The sequence below is a fragment of the Macaca nemestrina genome, chromosome 4, assembly GCF_043159975.1.
Source record: "Macaca nemestrina isolate mMacNem1 chromosome 4, mMacNem.hap1, whole genome shotgun sequence".
Taxonomy (NCBI): Eukaryota; Metazoa; Chordata; class Mammalia; order Primates; family Cercopithecidae; genus Macaca; species Macaca nemestrina.
This window is the reverse complement of record NC_092128.1, coordinates 49351405-49374827: the sequence shown is the minus strand read 5'-3', so window position 1 is coordinate 49374827 and position 23423 is coordinate 49351405. Positions and strand designations below refer to the sequence as shown.

At 33.8% G+C, this 23423-nt stretch overlaps 1 long non-coding RNA gene across 2 annotated transcripts in view; it reads left to right on the top strand.

Annotated features, from left to right (window-relative positions):
* Nucleotides 1–1502: 1502 nt before the first annotated feature.
* LOC105475283 (uncharacterized) overlaps nucleotides 1503–23423 on the top strand; it is a 36329-nt gene continuing 14408 nt past the window's right edge. The window contains exons 1-4 of one of the 2 annotated variants that reach the window (XR_983246.2): nucleotides 1503–1821; nucleotides 8129–8231; nucleotides 15411–15505; nucleotides 16008–16084. This is a non-coding gene — a long non-coding RNA (uncharacterized lncRNA). The remainder of the gene's footprint in view (nucleotides 1822–8128; nucleotides 8232–15410; nucleotides 15506–16007; nucleotides 16085–23423) is intronic. The other variant, XR_983245.2, reaches the window with a different exon arrangement.

The following is a 23423-nucleotide window of genomic DNA, read 5'->3' as shown; positions in this document are numbered from 1 at the left end:
TTCTTGCCAAAATTTCCTAAAATTTGGTTCCACTGGATCCTCCTCTTTTCCTCTTACCTGTTCCTGCATGGCTTTTGCCCAATATCAGTTGTTCTTAACAGTCTTAATGGGAGGTGGGGGTTGTGGGTTTTATCTTTCTTGTAACTTCACTAAAACTGGATTTTGTGAGTATATATGAACATATTTGTGAAGCTGCAATTTCTAAGAGAAGAAATGATGCTAATTTTCACAGCCTTGATCATAATGAAGATGGCCTGGTCAGGTTTTGTTTGTTTGTTTTAGCTTTTTATTGTTTCCACTGAGTAAAGTACCTTTTTTTATTTGCAATGCAACAGATGTCCAGTTATTTGATCGGCTGAATATTACATTTATTTAGATGCTATTAGATTCTACATGTGTAATCCAAAAATAAATACAAGGTTTTTTGTTCATATGTCAATATGTAAGCATAAAAGGAAACATTAATTATAAGCCCAAGAAATAGAAAAAAGAAAGGTTAGTGACAACTCTAAGATATGCTTCTGAAAAATCAAGTGTTCCCAGATATATAATCAATATTTCCTGGTTGAAAAAAAAAGTAAAAACCAGATATACAAAGTAAGAGGCATATTTAAAATTTTAATGTATTTAAGAGTCTATCTACATATTAAATCTACACATGTAACATTTCTATTTCAAAAATGTGAAATAATGTTTGATTCTTAATAGTTTTATCACAAACATAATTCACATGATTACAAAAATATTGAAAAACAGAAAACTATAAATTAGAAATTTGAAGACTTAAAATATTTATACTTTTTTCCACTAGAAATACCTACTATTAACATTTGATTATATTTCTTCCCAGTCTGTTTTCAATGTGGTGTATGTGCATGTGTGTGCTAATGAGTGGATGGATAGACAGTAGAGATATTGAGAGATTTTGTTTATTTTTGAAGCACACTTTTTCATCTAGTCCTATATATTGAGTATATTCAAATATATTTATTTTTTATAATATGACATTATTCCCTTAATAATACTTCAACATATAAATGATTATAATTTATTTGGAATTAAAGGTGGTTTCTAAATGTTTGCTACCATGGATAATACACTTATATTTTATTGATTTATTTATTTAATTTATTTATTTATATTGAGAAAGGAGTCTCGCTCTGTCACTCAGGCTGGGGTATAGTGGCATGATCTCGGCTCACTGCAATCTCCGCCTCCCATGTTCAAGCCATTCTCCTGCCTCAGCCTCCCGAGTAGCTGGGATTACAGACACTCGCCACCACACCTGGCTAATTTTTGTGTTTTTAGTAGAGACGGGGTTTCGCCATGTTGACCAGGCTGGTCTTAAACACCTGACCTCAAGTAATCTGCCCGCCTTGGCCTCCTAAAGTGCTGGGCTTACAGGCACGAGCCACTGCGTCTGGTCAATACCCTTATATTTAAACCTTAGTTCATAGCTCTGCTTAGGTCATAATGGTGGATTGTGAAAGAGATAGAATTAGCACAGACTATGAACATCTTTAAGGCTCTAGACACATACTATGAAATTAGTTGCTAGAAAATCTGAGATAAATTATGTTGCCAGTACTAAATATAGTTGTGGCTGTCTTCTGGCAATGATTTTTTGTTTGTGTAATCTCTGCCAAATCATCAGGAGAGAAATTTTTCCAGTAGTTTGTTATTGTTCTCTCACCAGATTACCACCAATTTGAGACATAAAACAATACTCTTATTATCTTAGCGTTCTATGGATCAGAAGTTCAGGCACAGTATGGTTCAGCTGTTTCTCTGGTCCTGGTTTTGCAAGGCTGAAATCAAAGTGTGAGTACGGCTGTGTTACTTTTAGAGGATCTAGGAATGAATCCACTTCCAAGCTCGTTCAGGCTGTTGGAAAAATGTACTTCCATGCAGTTGTAGGACTGAAGTCCAAGATAACTTGCTGTATGTCGGCTGTGAAGCCATTCAAATGTTTTGGCTGGAGCGCCTTTCTCCATCTTCAAAGCTAGCAAAGGCAGGTTGAGTCCTTCTCATGCTTCTAATCTCCCCAAACTCTCCTTCTGTTTCATCTCTCCTCCCTCCTTCCGTGCCATTTCTGACTGACACTTCTGCCTTCTGCTGCTGCTTTTAAAAGCTCATAAGATAAAACTGAACCCAGGATAACAGTTTTTAGTTTTAGTTTAGTTTTCATTTATGTATGGTAGAAAAACATTTTTTGTAGTTTAATTGGTCATATATATCAGAAAAATGTTTTTTTGTAGTTTAATTGGTCATACATATGATTTCTATTTTTTTGTGAGTAGAAGGTTGTGTCATTTGCTAATTTTCATTGGAGGTAATAGCATTTTATTTTTATATATTTATATAAAATACATTACTTTTATATAAAATTTATCTATACTGTGTATAATTTTTATGTTTTAAGTATATTGAATCATCTTGCTTTTATAATATGAAGTTTTGTGGTTAATATTTTAATGCTTCTTGGCTTTATTTCATGTTTATTGTAAGGTTTAAATATGCATTTTTAAATAGCTAATTTTCCAATAATATTTTGCAGACTGAAATATATATTGAAATATATTTTGATTTGCATCCTTTGTTCAATATCAGTATCTAGTAATATTTTTCAACTCTTTACAAGAGCTATTCTTTCCCATTGATCTGTTTATTTCCTTCCACAATAATATTGTTATATGCAAAGTACTGTCACATCTGGAATATAAAGTCAAGGAGCTTGTTCATCACTTTTGTTTTAAAATTCACTTTGACATTACTCTTGAATTTTAATTCTAGAATGTCCTCTTCTTAAGAAATCCATTGAAACTTTAGTAGAGGCTGCATTCATCATATAAGTGAATTTAGGATAAACTTTCTTCCTTAAAGTGTTTCTCCCTTTTAAATGATCATATTAAGACTACATAAATAAGTGACATTCACTGTCCTTCTCTATATGTGTGTGTGTGTGTGTGTGTGTGTGTGTGTATGTGTCCACCAACATACGGCCTGGTTATTTTGAAGAATTTTTCTCATAGTCTTATCAGTGAAATTTCTTGGTTTAATATAGCCAATGTATATATTTATGTGTTGGCTTACCATTTTTATAGATTTTTAAATTTCAGAATAATTCTACTGATTGTTTGATAAGCTATGTACACATGGATATTCTCCATAAAGGATATTATTTTGATTATTTTGACTCTTCTTTTTTAATGATTTGATATAATTATATGAATTCTTGATTTTCTGATGATAATGCCGTTCTTTTGTGCTTATTGCAGAAATATTATCTTTCAGTGTGGTAAAAAAATGAAATTTTTGCAGCTTTATTGATTATAAAATCATCTAGCATTATAAAGTTTTGTTAAATTACTGCACAGTTATGTTTCTATCATTGTCTTCTTGCGTTTTTAAATAATATTTGTTATACTTTTCATTATTCTCATAAACTATGATGCTTTATAAATATAGTTTTGTATTTTGTACTTCTTATGGATACAAAATTACTTCTTATTTAGTGCTTTTTGATATGTTTATTATTTTACATAAAATTAATAGTTGCTTATTTTCATCTGATTTAAATTTATTTGATAAAACTATATAATTCTCATTTTTTACATTTCTAAGAAATTTTATTTTAGTCTTCACTCATATAAGCCATGTAGATTTGCATTTAAGTTTACCTTATGACAGAGAAAAAATAAATGCTTGTGCTTATTACTATAATAGATGTTTGGTCATATTTCCTTTTGATATAATCTTTCATAGTTTTCATACTTTCTTATTGTACTTTTTCAAATTTTTAAAATTTTTGCTATGTTGACTTATTTTGTTTTATTTATTCAGTAATTTTAATGTTATCAGTGTTTACTAGAGTTATTTTATAAATACTTATTAAAATTTTCAAAACTACTTTTTAACATTTATTTTTTAACAATTTAGAATGAAAAATGAAATATTTGCCACATTTTTATTTTCCACCCACTCTTGTATACATGGGTTTTTGTAAGTGTAATATATATCTTAATACCCAGCTTATCTCTAATTCATTTATATTTAACATACCCTCACAACAATAAAATTGGCATTACCTTTTAGACTGATAACATTAATTTCAAAGTAGTTTTAGATTTAATTTTATTTAACTATTTTAAATGCTTACCACTTATTCAGAGAAAGTGACAATTTTTCATTCTTGTGTTACTGTTTTGACTAAACTGTCAGTTGACTGAGTTATTTTCCAATATATTGTTCAGAAATACTCGTGGTTAGCAAGGTTCCTGAGCCCTTGAGTATTTTGCAAATGTTTTTCTCTTTTCTTCAAATATCAAAACCATTTAGGTTATCATAAAATTTGAGAAACACTAACCTCTTGTCTCTCAAAATTCTATAGATGCTGTTAGCTTAGGCATATTTTACTGCAAATATAAAACCAAAAATAGCTTGATTTTTGTTCTTCTGTAGGCAATTTGGATAAGCACAGATTTATTTTCATTAACCTTTTATGGAAAGTTTAAGAGTATTTTTCTTGGTGTCTCTTTTCATTAATTCTATCTAAAGTTTAATGAGCTCTCTTGCTCTTCATAGTTATACTTTTTTAAGCTACAGGAGAAATTAATTTGAATTACTTTATTCTTTGATTTTTGATTTTGTTCCAGTTTTTGCCCTTTCATAATCAGAAACATCTTTAATTCATAGTTGGCTTCTGTTTTCTGTCATCCTTATTCTTTCATAGGTGACAAGGTTTCTTTTTTTAGTGTCTTTCTAGTCCATATGGTACATACATTTCAGAGACCAACAGTTTATTAAAATCTTTAGTACAGTAAGATATTTCACTTGTTCTCACAGAATATCCTTTATAGAACCCATTTGTGATTTTTCTTATCTTTTATTTTGTTCTTGATTTATGTGTAATTCAAAGAGGTGATATTTATGTAGACCTGTGCTATTAGTCACATTAGCTATTTATATGTATATTATTTGATTTAAATTAAACTAAAAATTAAGTTTCTCTGTCACACTAAAGACAAGTTTTCCATGCTGAGTGACATCTTTGAGTTACAACTCTCTGAGAATGATTTTGTCAGTTGGAGACTCTGGCAAGACTCCACCTGGAGGAATCTATTTGAGTTTTGGACCCATTGCCTCCCCCATACTACTAATAATTCCGCCTTTTTTGAAAACTATGCATAAGAAAACCAAAACAGATAATTCCATTAAAAAGCGGGCAAAGGACATGAACAGACATTGTTCAAAAGAAGACATACAAATGGCCAATATAAGCATACAAAAAAATTTTCAACATCACTAATCATTAAGAGAATTGCAAATTAAAACCACACGAGATATCATCTTACACCAGTGAAAACGGCTATTGTTAAAAAGTCAAAAAAGAACAGATGTTGGCGAGGATGCAGAGAAAAGGACAAAAGGGAACGTTTATACACTGTTGATGGGAATGTAAATTAGTAAAACCTCTGTGGAAAACAGTATGGAAATTTCTCAAATAACTAAAAATGGAATGTGCATTCCATCCAGCAATCCCACTACTGGGTATTGACCCAAAGGAAAACAAATCATTATATCAAAAAGAGACCTGCACTTATATGTTTATCATGGCAGCAAAGATATGGAATCAACCTAAGTGTCCATCAATGGATGATTGGATAAAGAAGGTGTAGTATGTATATATACAATAAAATAGTATTCAGCCATTAAAAAGTATTTTGCAACAATATAAATGTAACTAAAGGTGATTATCTTTTTTTATTTAATTTGAAAAAAGTGCTTTATTTATACATAGATGTGTTTCTTTTTTTTATATATACTTTAAGTTCTAGGGTACATGTGCATGACATGCAGGTTTGTTACATATGTATATATGCGCCATGTTGGTGTGCTGCACCCATCAACTAGTCAGCATCCATCAACTCGTCATTTACATCAGTTATAATTCCCAATGCCATCCCTCCCCCCTCCCCCCTCCCCATAATAGGCCCCAGTGTGTGATGTTCCCCTTCCCGAGTCCAAGTGATCTCATTGTTCAGTTCCCACCTATGAGTGAGAACATGCAGTGTTTGGTTTTCTGTTCTTGCCAAAGATTGCTGAGAATGATGGTTTCCAGCTGCATCCATGTCCCTACAAAGGACACAAACTCATCCTTTTTATGGCTGCATAGTATTCCATGGTGTATATGTGCCACATTTTCTTAATCCAGTCTGTCACTGATGGACATTTGGGTTGATTCCAAGTCTTTGCTATTGTGAATAGTGCCGCAATAAACATACGTGTGCATGTGTCTTTATAGCAGCATGATTTATAATCCTTTGGGTATATACCCAGTAATGCGATGGCTAGGTCATATGGTATTTCTAGTTCTAGATCCTCGAGGAATTGGAAGGCCATTATCTTAAGTGAAATAACTCAGAAACAGTTAAGTCCATTACCACATGTTGTCACTTACATGAGGAAGCTAAATAATGTGTACACATGGACATAGAGTGTAAATAATAGACACTGGAGACTTGGATGGGTGGAAGTGTGGGAGGAGGTTCAGGGATAAGAAATTGCTTAGTGGGTCCAAGGTACATTATTTGGGTGATGACTAAAAGCCCAGATGTCACTGCTACGCAATATATCCATGTGACAGAACTGCACTTGTACCCACTAAATATATACAAAGATTTTAAAAAGAAAAGAGACCATTACAATTACTACTGCACTCTTGTCAACACTGAATGTCTCACCCATAAGGCCTTATTAATATTTACCCTGATATATCTATATTGAGGTTGGTCAATTCAGATTGCATTATTACCAAGGAAGAAAGGGCCCCCAAATCTTCCCTAGCTGGGTGAAAATGGTATATTCAGGAACACAGCTGGCCTATCCTCAGCAGCAACTTGACCTCACATGAAAAAATAGCACTGATTCCTTTATAGGAAATTATGACCCCTAATCTACTGTCTGAAGTAAAGCCAGTGGATCAATGGGAGCAAAAGTTGATCCCAGTGTCACTAAGTGAGAGAATATATTCCACGGGCACTGTCCCCGTCTATTTCTGGCAGACTCATGACACTAGACCTTTGATCTTTACTTGTAACTATCAAAAATTCAAAATTCTTTCCTGACATCCCTGGACAGGATTATTTTTCCCCTAACAAGAATCCCAGGATAGCCTGATTCATAGTCTAACAACCTAGCAAAAGGGAGTGTCGGTAATTCAAAATTAATTTTAGGCCAGACACCTGAATTGTCCTGTTGAATTGACACGGTAGCAGATCATAAGTGTAATGACCACTTGGTTAAGTGCATTGCTCTCCAAGTCAAAGAGAGGGAAACATTGGGTCTCTGTGAGTTTTGTAAAAATACGTTGTCATTTGGAACTAACCCCACTATGTGAAAGCTCTGAGTGTGCACAGAAGATGCTTGCAAGTGTGGAGTTCCCCTTAAAGGAATTAGAAACACCAATGTTGGGGTATTGGAGGAAAAGCAACTACCCTTGCCCCTGAGAAAGCAATCCATTAGGCCTCTGAGGTGTAGATCAGGGAGACACATTAATGATTTTTTTGCTTCAGATCTGTCCTGGATCCTTTCATACCAAGAAAAAATGTCCTGATGATGACACAACAAAAACCGTTGCACACACTTTAAATTGTCTGCTGGGTCAACTATCCTAACTAGACATCTCCAACCACTGCTTTTTCTTCTAACCTTATCAAAAGGTCTATCACAAACAACAGAATGATTCCAGCTTTTGCAACTCCCAAAGAAAAGTCTCCTCTTTCTCTCTGTAAGTTCACCATCCACATTCTCAATCATTGCCTGGGGCAAATGAATAGCATCCAAATGATGGCAAAAACAAGCAAGATAGATGGAACTGCCTTCAGAGTCTTTTCAAAATCAGGAACTAGACTCTATCCACCAGTAGGGCTGGAGAACACATTAGAGGCAATATCAACTTATGCCCCCACATTGATTGTTGGAGGTCCCATGAGCAGGACCTCAGCAATCATCATTTTCTTTTCTCCCCTGGGACAACATGTGCATATTGCTGGGATTATAGTTCTTGTGTAGAAGCTAGGAATTAACTTGCTTCCCTTCCAAAAACATTGTTATTTTCATCTTACAGGTGGTGATAAGAGACCAAGTCTTTATGGAAACACCACCAGTAACTGAGAGCTCAGAAGACTGAGGCATTCGCTCTAAAATGAAGCTGCCCTGGATTTTCCAAGGTAGATTTCTTGAGGGATAACTGACACTTTACTTATTTGCTGTTTTTGGCAGTTATTACCACAATGTGAATCATCAAATTAGAAAGAGTGGTAAAATATTTGTTTTGAATTTAGCTGAAGTAACCAATCAGACTATCTTGGACTATCTTGGAGCTGGAAGGAATTCAGCTTATCCTCAACTCATTGACTAGGGATGATAGGGATGCTGGAATTGTTATAGATTTCATCCTTATTGGCAAATGTGCAGCCTGGGCAATTGTTAATATATCCTATTGTACTTGGATTAATGACTCAGACCAAATGGAAATGTCTATTAAGAAACATAAGGAAGAAATTATCCAACTATCCAAAGTAGACAGCAATAATTTCTTTTTTTATCCATTACTTCAAGCATTTATCCTTTGTGTTATAAACAATCCTATTATACTCTTCTAGTTGTTTTTAAATGCAAAATTAAATGATTTTTTACTACAGTCAGTCTGTTGTGTTAGCAAATACTAGGTCTTATCCATTCTTTCTGTTTGTTTTGTACTCATTAACCATCCCCACTTCCCCACCACTACCCTTCCCAGACTCTGTCCTTTTCTCAATGTTTGTTCTTGGCACCTTTGCTGAAAATGGGTTCACTGTTGCATTTCTGCTCAGGATAGCTTTGACTATTCTGGATCTTTTGAGGTTCCATATAAATTTTAGCATTGTTTGTTCCATTTATGTGAATAATGTATTAGATATTTTGATAGGTATTGCATTGAATCTGTAGATTGCTTTGGGTAATATGGACATTTGAAAGATATTGATTCTTCAAATCCATGAACATGGAATATCTATACTTTTTGGTGTCCTCTTCAATTTCTTGTATCAGTGTTTTATGGTTTTCATTATAGAGATATTTTAATTCTTTGGTTAAGTTTATTCCTAGGAATTTTATTTTATCTGTTATCTACTGTAAATGGGAATGCTATCTTGATTTCTTTTTAAGATTTTTACTGTTGGCATATAGAAATGCTACTGATTATTTCTTATTGATTTTTCATTGTGCAACTTTACTGAATGTGTTTATCACATTCAGAATGGAGTTATTCTAGCAGTTTTTTGTGGAGTCTTTAGGTTTTTCAAAATATAAGATTATATAATCTGCAAACAAAGATAATTTGATGTCTTTCTTTCCAATATGAACACCATTTATTTCTTCCTTTTACTGATGGCTCTAGCTAGGACTTCCAGCTTTACGTCAAGTAACAGTGTTGAAAATATGCATCATTGTTGTGTTCTAGATCTTAGAGAAAAGGCTTTCAGTTTTTACCCATTCAGTATGATACTAGCTGTGCGTCTATCTTATATGGCCTTTTAACTGTTAAGGTATGTTCCTTCTATACCATTTGTGATGGTTCTTACTATTAAATGATATTGAATTTTATAAAATGGTTTTTCAGCATCAATTGAAATAACAATATTGTTTTTGTCCTTCATTCTATTGGTATGATGTATCACATTGATTAATTTGCATACGTTGAAACATGCTTGCATCCCTTGGATAAATCCCACTTGGTTATGATGAATAAACTTTTTAATGTGTTGTTAAATTAGGTTTGCTCATGTTTTGTTGAGGACTTTTGCATCAATAAATATACATCAGTGATACTGGCCTGTAGTTTTCTTTTCTTGATGTGTCCTAACTTAGTTTTGTATCAGGTTAATACTGGCCTCACAGAATGAGTTTAGAAGTATTCCCTTTATTTGACTTTTGGTCATATCATTCTAATATCTGTCCACAAGGTCACAGTTCCTTCTCATCTCCTGGCTGTGTGAAACCTCTACCTCTGTTTTATAAAAATATTTGTTATGGCATTAATTGCCCTACAAAATAATCTGGAGTTATTTTCTCATCACAAAATTGTTAACTTAATCACATCTGCAGATACCCTTTTCTCAAAATACAGTAATATTTACAATTTCAAGGGAGTAAGATTTGATTTCTTTGGTGACCACTATTCAACCTACTTACAGAGGCATTTCGTAGCTTTGTTTAAAGATTAACTCAGATGATTTAGGTGAAACACTTAGCAAACTCTGAAATCATCTAAATATATATTGTATAATTTAAATTTTCTATCAGTTTCTGACATCCACTGTTCTCATGGCTAATGCTATCTTCATTGTATATAATTTCTCATATACAAGGTCCATGATAAATTAATAATTTTTACATTTGTATTAGGTTATTATGATAGTAATACATTTGCACCCACTCTTGTTAAGAACTTTTTGTCAGAAGTGATAAACATTTGTTAGATAACCATCTGTCTGGAGTTTGGTGCTCAAAGATATTTGGAAGATAAAATTTATCAAACTCAAGATCCTGTCTTCATGATATTATTTTCCTTGCATTAGCTAAGTAGCCGTTATAACTCAATCTAAACAATGTTCCTACTACATCCACTATTGAATGTGACTTATATTAAATTAGGTTTCCAGTATTTTGTCCTGGCATGGTTATCTCTGTCTCTAGTTTCTATTAAAGAGAGGAGGACATGACAGATAATTTCAAGTTCATTTTGCACTTAAATTGCTTCTCAGTTCAGGTTTTCATTACTAAGAAAAAAATGATGCTTTTAATGCATTCCTGGATGCTGCTTTCTCCAAGGTTTTGTGAAACTTAACATTTATTTTTCATATTTGGGAATAAGGGTTTAGTCCCTGAACTTTCTTCTCAGTTAAAAGAAAAAAAAAGTCTGTGTTGAGACCTTGCCATCTTTACTGGTACAGTCCTGTGAAAATACATGTAAAACATTCTGCCACTTTCTTCAGAGGAATACTGTGCAAGGAAGAAGGTAGTGACTTAAATATTTCACACGGTGTCTTGGAGATTAAAAGACAAAGAGAGTAATAGAAATAAAGGATATATATGTCAAACGGTTTACGATAAAATTCCAATTCTCCAACAATATTAAGATCTATTTATATGTAAGAAATTTGTTAGGCTAAACAGGTGAGGATTGATATACTGTTTGGTGTAACTAACTGTTTTATTTGAATCCTTTCTCTTGGATTAAAAGAAAAGTAATAACCCTAGTGTAGTGATTTCCCAAACATGTTCAGTCAGAACTAATTTAGATTTTTTAAAAATAATAATGATTCTTACACTTCACCTCATGAAATTTTGATGGAAAAGATAGGACCTGGAGAGTGGTACAGTGTAGGCAGGAAATTTGTGTTTCTGAAAACCTCAACAGGTCATCTCAATAAGCAGCCAAGCTTGGCAATGATGTGAATAAGGCAGTTCTAATCTTTCAGGTCTGTTGTTCTTTACTTCAGCTTTACAAGTACTTTAAGAAAATATTGATGTGGAAATGTGACTAATTTTTGGCTAGTATTATTTATGAGGGGATCTCTTTAACTTGAAAATATTTTTTATTATATAGGTATGAAAACATATTCATATTGAATAGTAGATTAAGCCTAGCCAAGAAGCAAGGAAAACCTGCTCACAGTAGATCAGTTCTGAATATACATCTTCCATAGGTCACGGAATTATGAATATGCCAAAATCAATCTAAATGCTCTTACATTGACCAGTTCGAGCTTGTATTTTCTCTCAGCTATGTGATTTCTATGATTATGATGATTTTTCAGGAGTATATGTTGTGGCCTGTTATGATGGATTTAAACCCTAATAAGCCTCAAACTCAGAATAAGTCTGCTACCAATATGTGCATTAGGGCAATACATTGAAAGACTGGGGACAGGATGAGAATAACTGAGAAACATTTCTCTGAGAGTTTCAAGGCCCTCATTAAGTGTATACAGATGTTTTCCAAAGGCTGTTGGCAAAGTAGCAGGTGAATAGAAATCATCTGAAGGGCAGAAAACTAGGAAGCAAACTGACTGACCAAAAATGTGTCAGTCAGTCTCTAAAGCAGAGAGAACTCTTCCATGGTTTGCAGAGCTGGAAGATCAGCTATGTAAAGATATCCTGACTCTCACTTGAGAGTAGACTTTTTTCTTACATTGACTAGTTCAAGCTAGTGTTTTCTTTCAGCTGTGTGATTGCTATGATCATTATGATTTTCAGAAGTGTATGTTGTGGCCTGTTATGATAGATATAAACCCTAATAAATCTCACACTCAGAATAAGTCTGCTACCAATGTGTGAAGACCAGCTCTCACTTGAGAGTCAGGATATCTTGAGATAGGCCAATCTCAAGCCCCGCTAAAGGAAAAGTCTACCACACCCATAAAAGTTTGGAGGACAGTGTTTGAATAATGCAAGGAAAGCTACAATGAGGTCTAGCCTCAAATCTCAGATTAGATTCACTCAACTTCTTAAATTGACTGTGTAACAGAAAAATGGGTAAATATCAGTGGTAAATCATATTTTCTTTTCTCTCTACTGTTCTTGTACAGACACTATCTATACAAGCAAAATTTATAAGCATTATCACATATGTACAAATGCAACAGGATATGAGCATTAGGCAAGAGAAAATAAGCCCTGACATAGCCGAAAAGTTAAAATCATCAAGCAAGGCATTTAAAATAACTATAATTGATATGTTAATATGGAAAAGTATTTTTGAAACATTGGCATAGAGCAATTTCTGGAACATCAAATGTGTTTGAGAAGACAGAGTGATACAGAGGACAAACACACACATTCTAGTGCCAACAGACTGGGTCTGAATCTAGGCTCCAGTACCCACTGTCTACATCAAATTACTTACATATTTAGAGTTCCAAAGTTTCTTCACTGGTCAAATGGGGATAATAAGGAAAAGCATGGCATGCCAAGATAGAGTCTCTGGAGCAGGAACATCTGGATTTGGATCCCAGTTTCTCTGCACATTACTTGTGTGACCTGGGTCAGGATATTAAATCTATTCGTGCCTCATGAATAATCCTAGTACCTATTTTACAAGACTGTTGTGTTAATTTTTTTAACATATGCAAATCATTTAAATAAGTTTGTAGAAAAATAAATTTTCAGTAATAACGACTATTATGAAAATAGCTTACCTGGCTGTTATAATGATTAAACTAAACTTTATGAAATGTTTGAACAATGCCCAACTTAGTTTGAACTCCATAGATGTCTTTGCTCCTTCCCTCTTTCTCTTAACAGGCATCTATTTTTCTTTCCTTTCTAAGATAAGTTTTGATCCACTTTAGAGTTTCTAAAGGTTAAGTATTTCAAGTAATTATTCTATTGGGTAATGCCTCATTTCCAAGGAATTTGGAGAAAGGAAATAGATATAAAAGTCAGCTCAAGGTAAAACTGAGGGTGTGAAAATAAAATTAAGCAGGAACTATTAGAAGAATTTATAGCGATGTATCCCGTAAGTTGCTATAAATCGATAAATAATTTTCTGAGTTTCCTAGAAGCCAAAGCAAAGAGATGAACAAGTTTAGTTACAAGCCTTCACTATTTTTGATATTTTAAAAACTATACTGATAAAGTTACATTTTTCTAGTGCTGAGACTTAAAAAACGTCTTCCAAATGTTTTCCTAATAAAAAAGACAGTCCTGTCTTAAACACAATAGCATGCTGTTCAAGGCAAGGCAATCAGTAGCACAGTCATAAAATTCAGTAAAATAAATCCTACACAAGTCTTCTTGGTGGTTTATGAAAACTAAAACAACTGATTAAATAGCTAAACAAACATAGTATATCTAGTAAAATAGATGGACATCCTCACCGGTAATCACTTCAACCACTCAGTGTTTGAGGTTCTATTTTGTGCTAAAGCCTGGAATGCAGGTAAACTCTGCTGTCATCTGAGAACAAAAACATATTGTGAGTGAAGAAAACAGTGACATTCTCATATAAACCTAATATAAGCTGATACCTGATGAGATAATCATGCTACCTCTACACTAGCCCTCAAGCATTAATTGAGATATTTTTCAGAAATTGTTTGAGTCTATTCTAACACAAGAGATAAAACGACCATAATATATTTACCTATAGACCAATCTCAATGATCTTGTCTAGAAAAATACTAAAGTAAATGTTACTAATTACTAAATCACCATTTAAAAATCTCGGTAAAGCACAGCACCAATATTTACTGTTTATTAGTTTGGATTCTGGTATCATACTTTCATGTAGATTAATTACAAATGATCTCAGTAAAAAGTAATTGGAAATAGACTGGTTAGATATTTTCATTGCATGCACAAAATAATCATTTTAGTATTAGAATAGTTCTCTTGAGCCATTTTTCTGACAATATTTTGTAGTGACAACAAAATCATGTCATCAGTATGAAGAAAAACACCAAATATTCTTTCCTCAAAGCAAAAGAACAAGAACCCAAATCTTCCAGGAGCAGTTGTGAGTCATTAACATACAAGTTTAAGAGAAATGGGTTATGACATACCTTTGTTTTATACCACTGGAAATTGTTAACTTGTCTTCAGGTGACCATTTCTATAGACTTTGATCTTCTCAGCATATCAAGATGTGGGCTCAGTTTGAGCAAGGATAATCGGGGGAATATATCTTTTATAGTATTTCTATTTCAGTTGGACACAGTAAAATTAAAAAATGCTTAACAGCACACTTAATATTGTCATGGAAACTTATAATTTTGAAAGATCAGAAGGTTCATAAATTAGGGAGATTCTTATAAATTGATAGTAAAAACAGTAATAAGAGTAATATTAATATAATAAGAATACATTTTAATATTCAATATTTATTATAAGGTCTTTCAATATATCCCAGAAATAATGTTACCAAATTCAGACTCTTTTACTCTATAAAACACAAGCTGTTCATTTTAACATATAATTTAATTTAATTTCCATTCTGAGTAAATAAAATTCTTAACCAGGAAATATTACAATCATTAATCTTAGCATAATTAAAAAATGATTTCCTTTAAAAGCTACAGTGTGGGTAGATAACATATAATTTGAAATTAATTTTTAAAGGAGCATAACAGATAGATCAAATCACAATGGGTTTAATATGGATGGAATATTGATAGTAAGATGTTAGATGTACACTCATTTGCAATCCCAAATGCATATCACAGGTTATCTGTAAGCAAAACTTAGCTTTAATTAGTCATTGAAAATGGTGAGGAAATAGGAAAATGGGGCTATTTCTTTATACCTTACTCTTTTGATCGTTTCCAAGAGGACAGCAACCAAAGATTCCCTTCTTTTATTTGCAGGCAGGCATCTGACACCTTTAACAACAAAGGAAAGAACAAATATAGGAAGAACATAATAGTCTCATGTATGGATAAATGGTGAAAAGCAATCAATGGTAAATAGGAATTTCTGGCTATATCTCTGCAGAATATTATTAGACTGACCGTATTACTATTTCATAGTTACATTTAGTTACATTAGATTTGGCCACCTACATTGTTTTTATTAATCAGGGTACCTAAATAAACTGCATATCAATTGTGTTGTTTGGTCATAGCTTGTGTATTAACCTAGCCCTATGCTGGTTAGAAAGATCTATTTGTGTTTTTAGGATTATTAGTTGTAGTAATATTGTTCTTATTAATAATGATTATTATTATACTATATATTGCTAAATTTCTTAACATAAGCCTGTTACAATATCACTTACTTTTCTTATTTGTTTTCAATTTAACTAGTATTCATCAAAATACTACTGTGATGAGAAACAAGGTATAAAAACACTGAACCCTTCTAGAAGAAAACAATCTATTTCTGTAGACATGATCTAAACCTTGGAACAATTGTAAAATCTGTCCTGTGTCAATACTTAATGAATTGCTCAATGAATTCTACAGGTAGTAATAGCCAATAAACATTTGAAGTGGAGAGATCAATGAAGAATGGAGCAGTAAAAGAAAGCCTAATGAAGGAGGTGAGACTGAGTGTTGAGTTATGGTTGGCACTTGGAGAGGTCAAAGGGCAAGGGCAAAGTGTCTTAGGAAGGGCAAAATATTGGAGTCAAGACTGTGTGACAGTACAAACTGAAGAAACGTGTGTAGCTGGAACAGACAGTGTCTATCAACGGGGCAGCAGAAAAGTTTGCATGGATGGAAGGAGCCAGACTGGGGGACTAAGGAGGTTCAACAATGAGATGGAAGTTGGGTTATTATTCTACTGACAAAGGGGTAATAATGATAAGAAAAATGGTGTTATTTTCAGTTAATCTTCAGTCATTCCACTCCTTAGTCCCTTAAAATTGTCTATCAGAACTTTCTAGAAGAGATTACAGTGCTGCTCAGATGTTACCCATCAGGGTAGATGAATGAGGCTTAGGGAGGCTCAGAAGGTCCACTCTTTCTCAGAGCCTAACTAACCTAGCCCGTAGAGTTGTTCAAATACTAGCATATTCTTTTTTTTAATTTTATTATTATTTTTATTTTTTTTGAGATGGAGTTTTGCTCTTTTTGCCCAGGCTGGAGCGCAATGACGCGATCTCAGCTCACTGCAAGCTCCGCCTCCTGGGTTCAAGCGATTCTCCTGCCTCAGCCCCATGAGTAGCTGGGATTACAAGCATGCGTCATCACGCCCAGCTAATTTTGTATTTTTAGTAGAGACAGGGTTTCTCCATGTTGGCCAGGCTAGTCTTGAACTCTCTACCTCAGGTGCTTGTTTTCTTATTTCTAGTTTATAATTTAACTGTAATTTAATATCTCAAACTCTTATGAGATAGCACTGTACACACAAAATAGTACCTAACAACTATCATTAGATGTATATTCTTTTATGTGTATTTGATAATAATCTTACCAATAAGGTAGTATCAATCACTTTTATCTACACTCTATAAAAATGATGGTTTTAAACATATTTCCTTTGGCCCTCTCAGGGAATTTTTATTACACAGACTATATAACTTATCATAATTTAGCCAGAACATTAAAAGAGATGAAAATACATGGTTTGACACATTGCTTCTATATTTATTACCTAGCCTCATTTTATAAATAACATCTAAATATTTGTTTATCCTGTTCATTTTTCCAGCCTATTCACTTATTCTTTCAGTGAGATACAGGTTTTATATCCATAATAAGAAAAAAATACTTTAATTTGTAGATGAATGTTACATTGTATAATGACTCAATTACTTGCTGAGCATATGTTTTCTTTAAATGTTACTATATCATTTTAACAAATATACTGTGTTAATGTATGAAGAAATGCACAAATCATCAAAACACCCTACAATGACTTCATAATATGTCTGTGAAATGCTGTTTATCCATTTCGATGCTTTATTTATATGAAGCAGCAGTGACATTTGCCAACCAGCTGTAGTGATAACAGGTGTGCGTGCCCCCTGGCTATCCTACAGATACATTCCTGCTAAGTGGTGGTCTAATCACCCAAGCTCCGTGGAAGACTAAATTTAAATCAGATGTTAATTGCCTCCAGAGTTCAGCTGATCTTTGCATTCAATTATCTCCCCCAAAGTCAAATGGAAAAAAATACTTTTACTCAGGAAATTGTATATGAAATTCACAACTGCTTCAGAAAAATAAGTTTACAAACTATGTACTTTTATAAAGAGAAAATTCTTTCTCACTTTCAATTTTAATATTGATTCAATATCTTTTCTGATGTTAGCTTCACAAAATGATTTCTATAATATCTAAAAAATATCTCATTTATAACTATTTGCCATTGCAAGCTCGTTTAAGTAAAGGACTGAATCTTTTCAAGCCTGTATATTTACCACTGTCTAGCAGAGTCTGTACCCCATAGAAGATCCTCCACACATCTATGCCAACCTACCTCAGAAACTTACTATACACATGCACTTGAGCAAGTTATTTCTTTTCTGTTTTCTTTCTTTCTTCAATGAACTTATGATCTAACTTTCCCAACTCCTCTTCCTCAGTCTTCCCCTTAAATATCCATATTCCACCATGGACAATCAATGGGACTACCCTGTTCCTGAGCCAATTTATCTAATGTCACCTCTTTGTAGGTGACTTCTCACTCTACCTCTGCTGCCCTGACCTCTCCCAAGTTTCAAACTCAAATTTCCTACTCCACGTTGGCTACACTGGATTATCTTTATGGCAATCTCTAACTCCATCCACCATCACACTGCCCATCAGTGTGTCTGCTTTTGATTTTTTTAAATATACCTTATCTTTGGGCCAGGTGTAGTGACTTGCACTGGAAGCTGAAGTAGAAGGATTGCTTGAATCTGGAGGTTTGAGATCAGCCTGGGCAACATAGCAAGATCCAATCTCTACCAAAAAAAATTAAAAATTAGCTGGATATGGTGGCACACACCTATAGTCCCAGCTACTCAAGAGGCTAAGTTGGGAGGATCTCTTGAGAGCAGGAGTTGGAGGCTGCATTGAGCTATGATTGTACCATTGTACCCTCTAGTCTGGGCAACAGAATGAGACCTTGTCTCTAAAAAATGTTTAAAAATTAGAAAAAAAATCAACAAAAGTCCATATCTTATCTTTCTCTAGTATGTTAACGGACATATGAACTCAAAACTTTCAGAATAAGCTTGATTTTCTCATTAATTTTCCTATTCTTTCTTAGCCCTCAAATGATCCACCTTTATTTAAATGATTTCAGTTTTCTAATTCTTTTTCTGATAAAATTTTCAACATAATAATCTTTATATATCTGTTACTATGTGATGAATTATTATTCTATATTAAATTACACTTCCAAACATCACAGTGGGAATATGGTAACCAAGAACTGTTGACAAGTCTATGTATACTCTAATCATATGGCTTCTTATTTTTCTATATTTGCTCCCTTGTTTTATATAAACTAACAATGTCAAAAACTGTTCTTTAATTGTGCTGATTAATTTATACTTTTTATTAGAAACAAAGAGTGAAAATTGCTTTTTTGGCCAGTGCTATTAGTTATTTTTAAAAAGGACATTGCATAAAAAGCCATTAAATTTCTGGACACACACACACACAAAATCATACTGTTACAAATGTCTATTCTAACGCCAGACCAAATTAAAAGCCAGGAGTTGCATATGTCCGAAAAAGAAAAATCTATCAACCCACTTGTGAAGATGAAATCAATTGCTATAGGGTAGAAATGGTACTAAATACTTGATGCCATACAGCCGGTCCCAGTTTTCACATGCTACACAATTCTTTGTGAAAGAAAAGAAATTACGATTAGTTAAAACCCATTCAATTACCAGAAACCCATTTCATACTCTCGTTTTCTATCATGAAATACATGTCTATAAACCCATCTTTTTATTTTACTATCATTACTACTTTTTAAATTTAGACCCACACTGAGTAAAAGTGCTCAGATGTAATTGAAGACTAGAAATATCATGTTTTTTTCCTTTAAATTTCTGTAACATAAAACAGGCAAACCAATTTTAACTAGATTTAAAAAAATAAAAAGTTGCTGTCTGCCTAGTTTAATCCCAGCAAATTTTATATCAGAACAATAAATCGCTGAAAATGCAAGCTTCCAATGGAACCTTGTTAAATATTTAATCATAGGCTCTAGGCCCATAACCATAAGCTCTATTCCTTATTCTTATTTATTTCAACAGTAACTTTTATTCTTTTTATGGAAGAGATCAAATGATGAAGAATAATCACTCATGTGAGTATATGTGTGCTTACAAATACTGCCATGGCAGTATTGCTACATATAGATTTAGTTGTGTAAGGATAAAATTATAATTACTTCTGCCACAAAAAGGGAAGAAAATCTCTCCCGTCTATATTTGCTAATCTTGAGAGATCAGAATAAAGACACATATTTTGTGGATTGTTTTAGATTTATATTAAAAAATAACAATAATATTTTAACTCCCAGAAGGTATTAATTAAATGCCCAAAATATATACAGCACTAATACAGAAATAGTGAACACATTAAAGTTAATTTGTATTCATCCTTTAGATATTTGCTTAAATGTTACTTCCTTAAGGAAGCCTCCCTTAACCCTCCAGAATAGGATTATTATTCTGATAGATATTTTGTGGAGATCTTTATTTTTGTTGTGTGGTGAATCTTAATGATGAAAAGCTGTCAAATTAGATTCTATTCTCCATAATAGCACAAACCATGCCTATTCTGTTAATTTCTACATCCCAGTGGCTAATCTTGCCTTCGCATATCAAGCATTCAATAGAGGATCAAGAACTGCATTTACAAAGGGAAACTTAAAAATTTTGTGTGAATAGATGAAAAACTAGAATCATGACGAAATAAAAAGAGGCTTCTGAACCCCCAACATTTCTAGGAAAAAGAAGAGGTCGAGAACACTACTCAGCTACAAAACAGATCATTTCCTGTGATATAGGAAAGATGCCTTGGCATAATTAAAAGTTGGTGGGCAGAGTTAAAAGTAGCAGAGAAGGGAGTAGGAAAGGACCCTAATCAAGGAACCACTGAGAGGTGGTCCTATCACATTTTAGAATTACTAATAGCAAGTGACTGCTATGTGCCTCCCATTTCCCTTCTGTGAGAGATAATTTTATGTGTTAACTTGATTGGGCCAGATAGCTGGTTAAACATTATTTCTGGGTGTGTCTGTGAGAGATTTTCCAGAAGACATTAGCATTTGAATTGGTGGTAAAACAGATGGTCCTCTCAAATGCCAGTGGGCATCATCCACTGGGTTGAGGGGCTGAATAGAACAAAGAGGCAAAGAAAGGTTGAATTAATACTGCCCCACTGCTTGATCTTCTTCTGCCCTCGGCATTACAAGTTCTTAAGTCTTCAGACAGGGACTAGATCTATACTCTCAGGTATCCATTGCTCAGCTTTCCTGGGCCTCCAGCTTGCAAGCTTCAGAGAGCAGGTCCTGAAACTTCTCAGCCTCTGTGATTATGTAAGCCAATATCTTATAATAAGAGACAGAGAGATTCAGAGAGAGAAAATAAAGAACATTTCTATTCTTCGTATTTCCTTTTGATTTTATTTTGTTCTGGAGAAACTCGACTAATGTGCCCTCTTTGTTCTTTGTAAATAGAAGTGTCTGCTGTGCTATCCTATCCCTGAAAAGTGGTGTAAACTGGGTGATCGTGAGGCAGATAAACGGTCTCCTTATACTATAGACTATAGGTCTTTAAATCAAAAGAAATTGTACTGATGAACCAAACCCAAGGCACTTTGTTTACACCTAGACATGATTTACATGACAAGACCCTGAATCATGAGCCTGATGTTATAATGGGATCAAATTTTGACAGAGGTCTTTGGAGGAGTGATTGCATGTTGCATAGCAGAATAATAAAAATAATTTATGGCCAAAAATCAGTCTGTGGAAAGTTTAAAATATGTTTGCAAATTCTTAGGTAATCTTGCCATTGAGAGGTAGGGGTCAGTGTCTCCTTCTCTGGACTATGGGTGGACTTGTGACTACTTAAACAACAGAATATGATAAAAGTGATGGATGTCACTGCAGAGACTAAATCATATAATGCCACTCAGCCTCTGCTTTGCTGCAACATTCACAACAATATAATTTAAGATCTCCAACTATCCTGAAGCTCCACGCTGCAAGATAACTCAAGCTGTGTGAAAAAGCCAAGTTAACTATGCCTGTCTATCATTCTAGCTAAGTCCATCCTTCAAATTATCTATTTGCAGTCATATAAGTAATTATCAATATTTCTCAAAGTTTAGTGGATGGAACTTCAAGAGTCACTGCAATTCTTCTAAAAGATCTGTGAATCACAATTGTTTCTTAATACTAACACACTCTACACCCTTTTCACTGTGTTGACATTTGAAGTGGTGTGAAATTAGTGATAGGTAAAACCACTGGTGCCTTAGCATGAATCAATACAGAGGCATCACACTGAAATATTAATCTTAAAATTCTTCACTCCCATGTACTTGCAGGAAAAAAAAAGTCATTGTCATATCTTCATACATATTCTTGATGGTGCAGAAAAAAATAATTGTATGAAATAACTCCTTAGTACTCATTTTTCTAACATTTTATGTAGCATGATGAATACTATACATAAACTGTTTTTCGGCTGTTCTTGGCTAAATTGTGTTCCTCCAAGATTTAGATATTGAAGCCCCTAACCCTCAATACTTCAGAAAGTGACAGTATTTAGAGAGAAGGCCTTTGAAGAGGTGCTTGAGTAAAAATGGGGTCTTTAGGGTGGGCTTTAATCCAATATATAGGTATTCTTTTTTTTTTTTTTTTTTTTTTTTTTTTTGAGACAGAATCTCACTTATAGCCCAGGCTGGAGTGCACTGGTGCCATCTCGGCTCACTACAGCCTCCACCTCCTGATTTCAAGCGATTCTCCTGCCTCAGACTCCCGAGTAGCTGGGATTTCAGGCATCTGCTACCATGCCCGGCTAATTTTTGTATTTTTAGTAGAGATGGGGTTTCAATATGTTGGCCAGGCTGGTCTCAAACTCCTGACCTCAGGTGATCCACCCATCTCGGCCTCCCAAAGTTCTGAGATTACAGGCATAAGCCACCGCGCCCAGCCTAATATGTAGGTGTTCTTATAAGAGATCAGCCCAGAGAGAGAGAGAGAGGTACGCATGCATGGAAGAAACCGCTTGAGCATACAGTGAGAAGGTGACTATCCACAAGCCAAAGAAAGAGGTCTCACAGGAAACCAAATCTTCTGGCACCTTGACCTTTGACTTCTGGACTTCAGAACTGTGAAGAAAGTAGATTAACCTACACAGTTGGTGATTTTTTTTTTTTTTTTTTTAAATGAGAGCCTTAGCAAACTATTAAAGCTGCATACTAAGTATGACACTTGTCTCAAAGAAAAACACTTGTGCAACTGAATTGTGGGCTGGACTACATAGTCCAGCTTCTTTCACGGAACACCATTTTGATATGGAAGAATGAACCCCAAATCTATGATTATTCAGCATTAGTTATATCAGAAGATATTTGCTTGAAAAAGAAAAGTATTATTTTAAGGAAAATAATTGACAGCATTGATTGTCAATGGTAAATTTTAAGTTTCATCTGCTATGAGTGTGACAGCTTCCCAAGGCACTTCTGATGAAATAGGTGATAATTTTAATAAATGGTATTTTTTGATATTATACAATGAAATATATCAGCATTTGGAAGACCTGCATAGCTTAGTGAAACAACATATTCAAATGACATGTGCATGGCATTACAAAAATGATTTATGGGTAAAAGGCCCATTCAAGATTCATTCAAGTGTAAGACAGATTAATGGATTTTAATGTAGCAGAGTCCAAAAAATCAGTAACACAGTTTCAG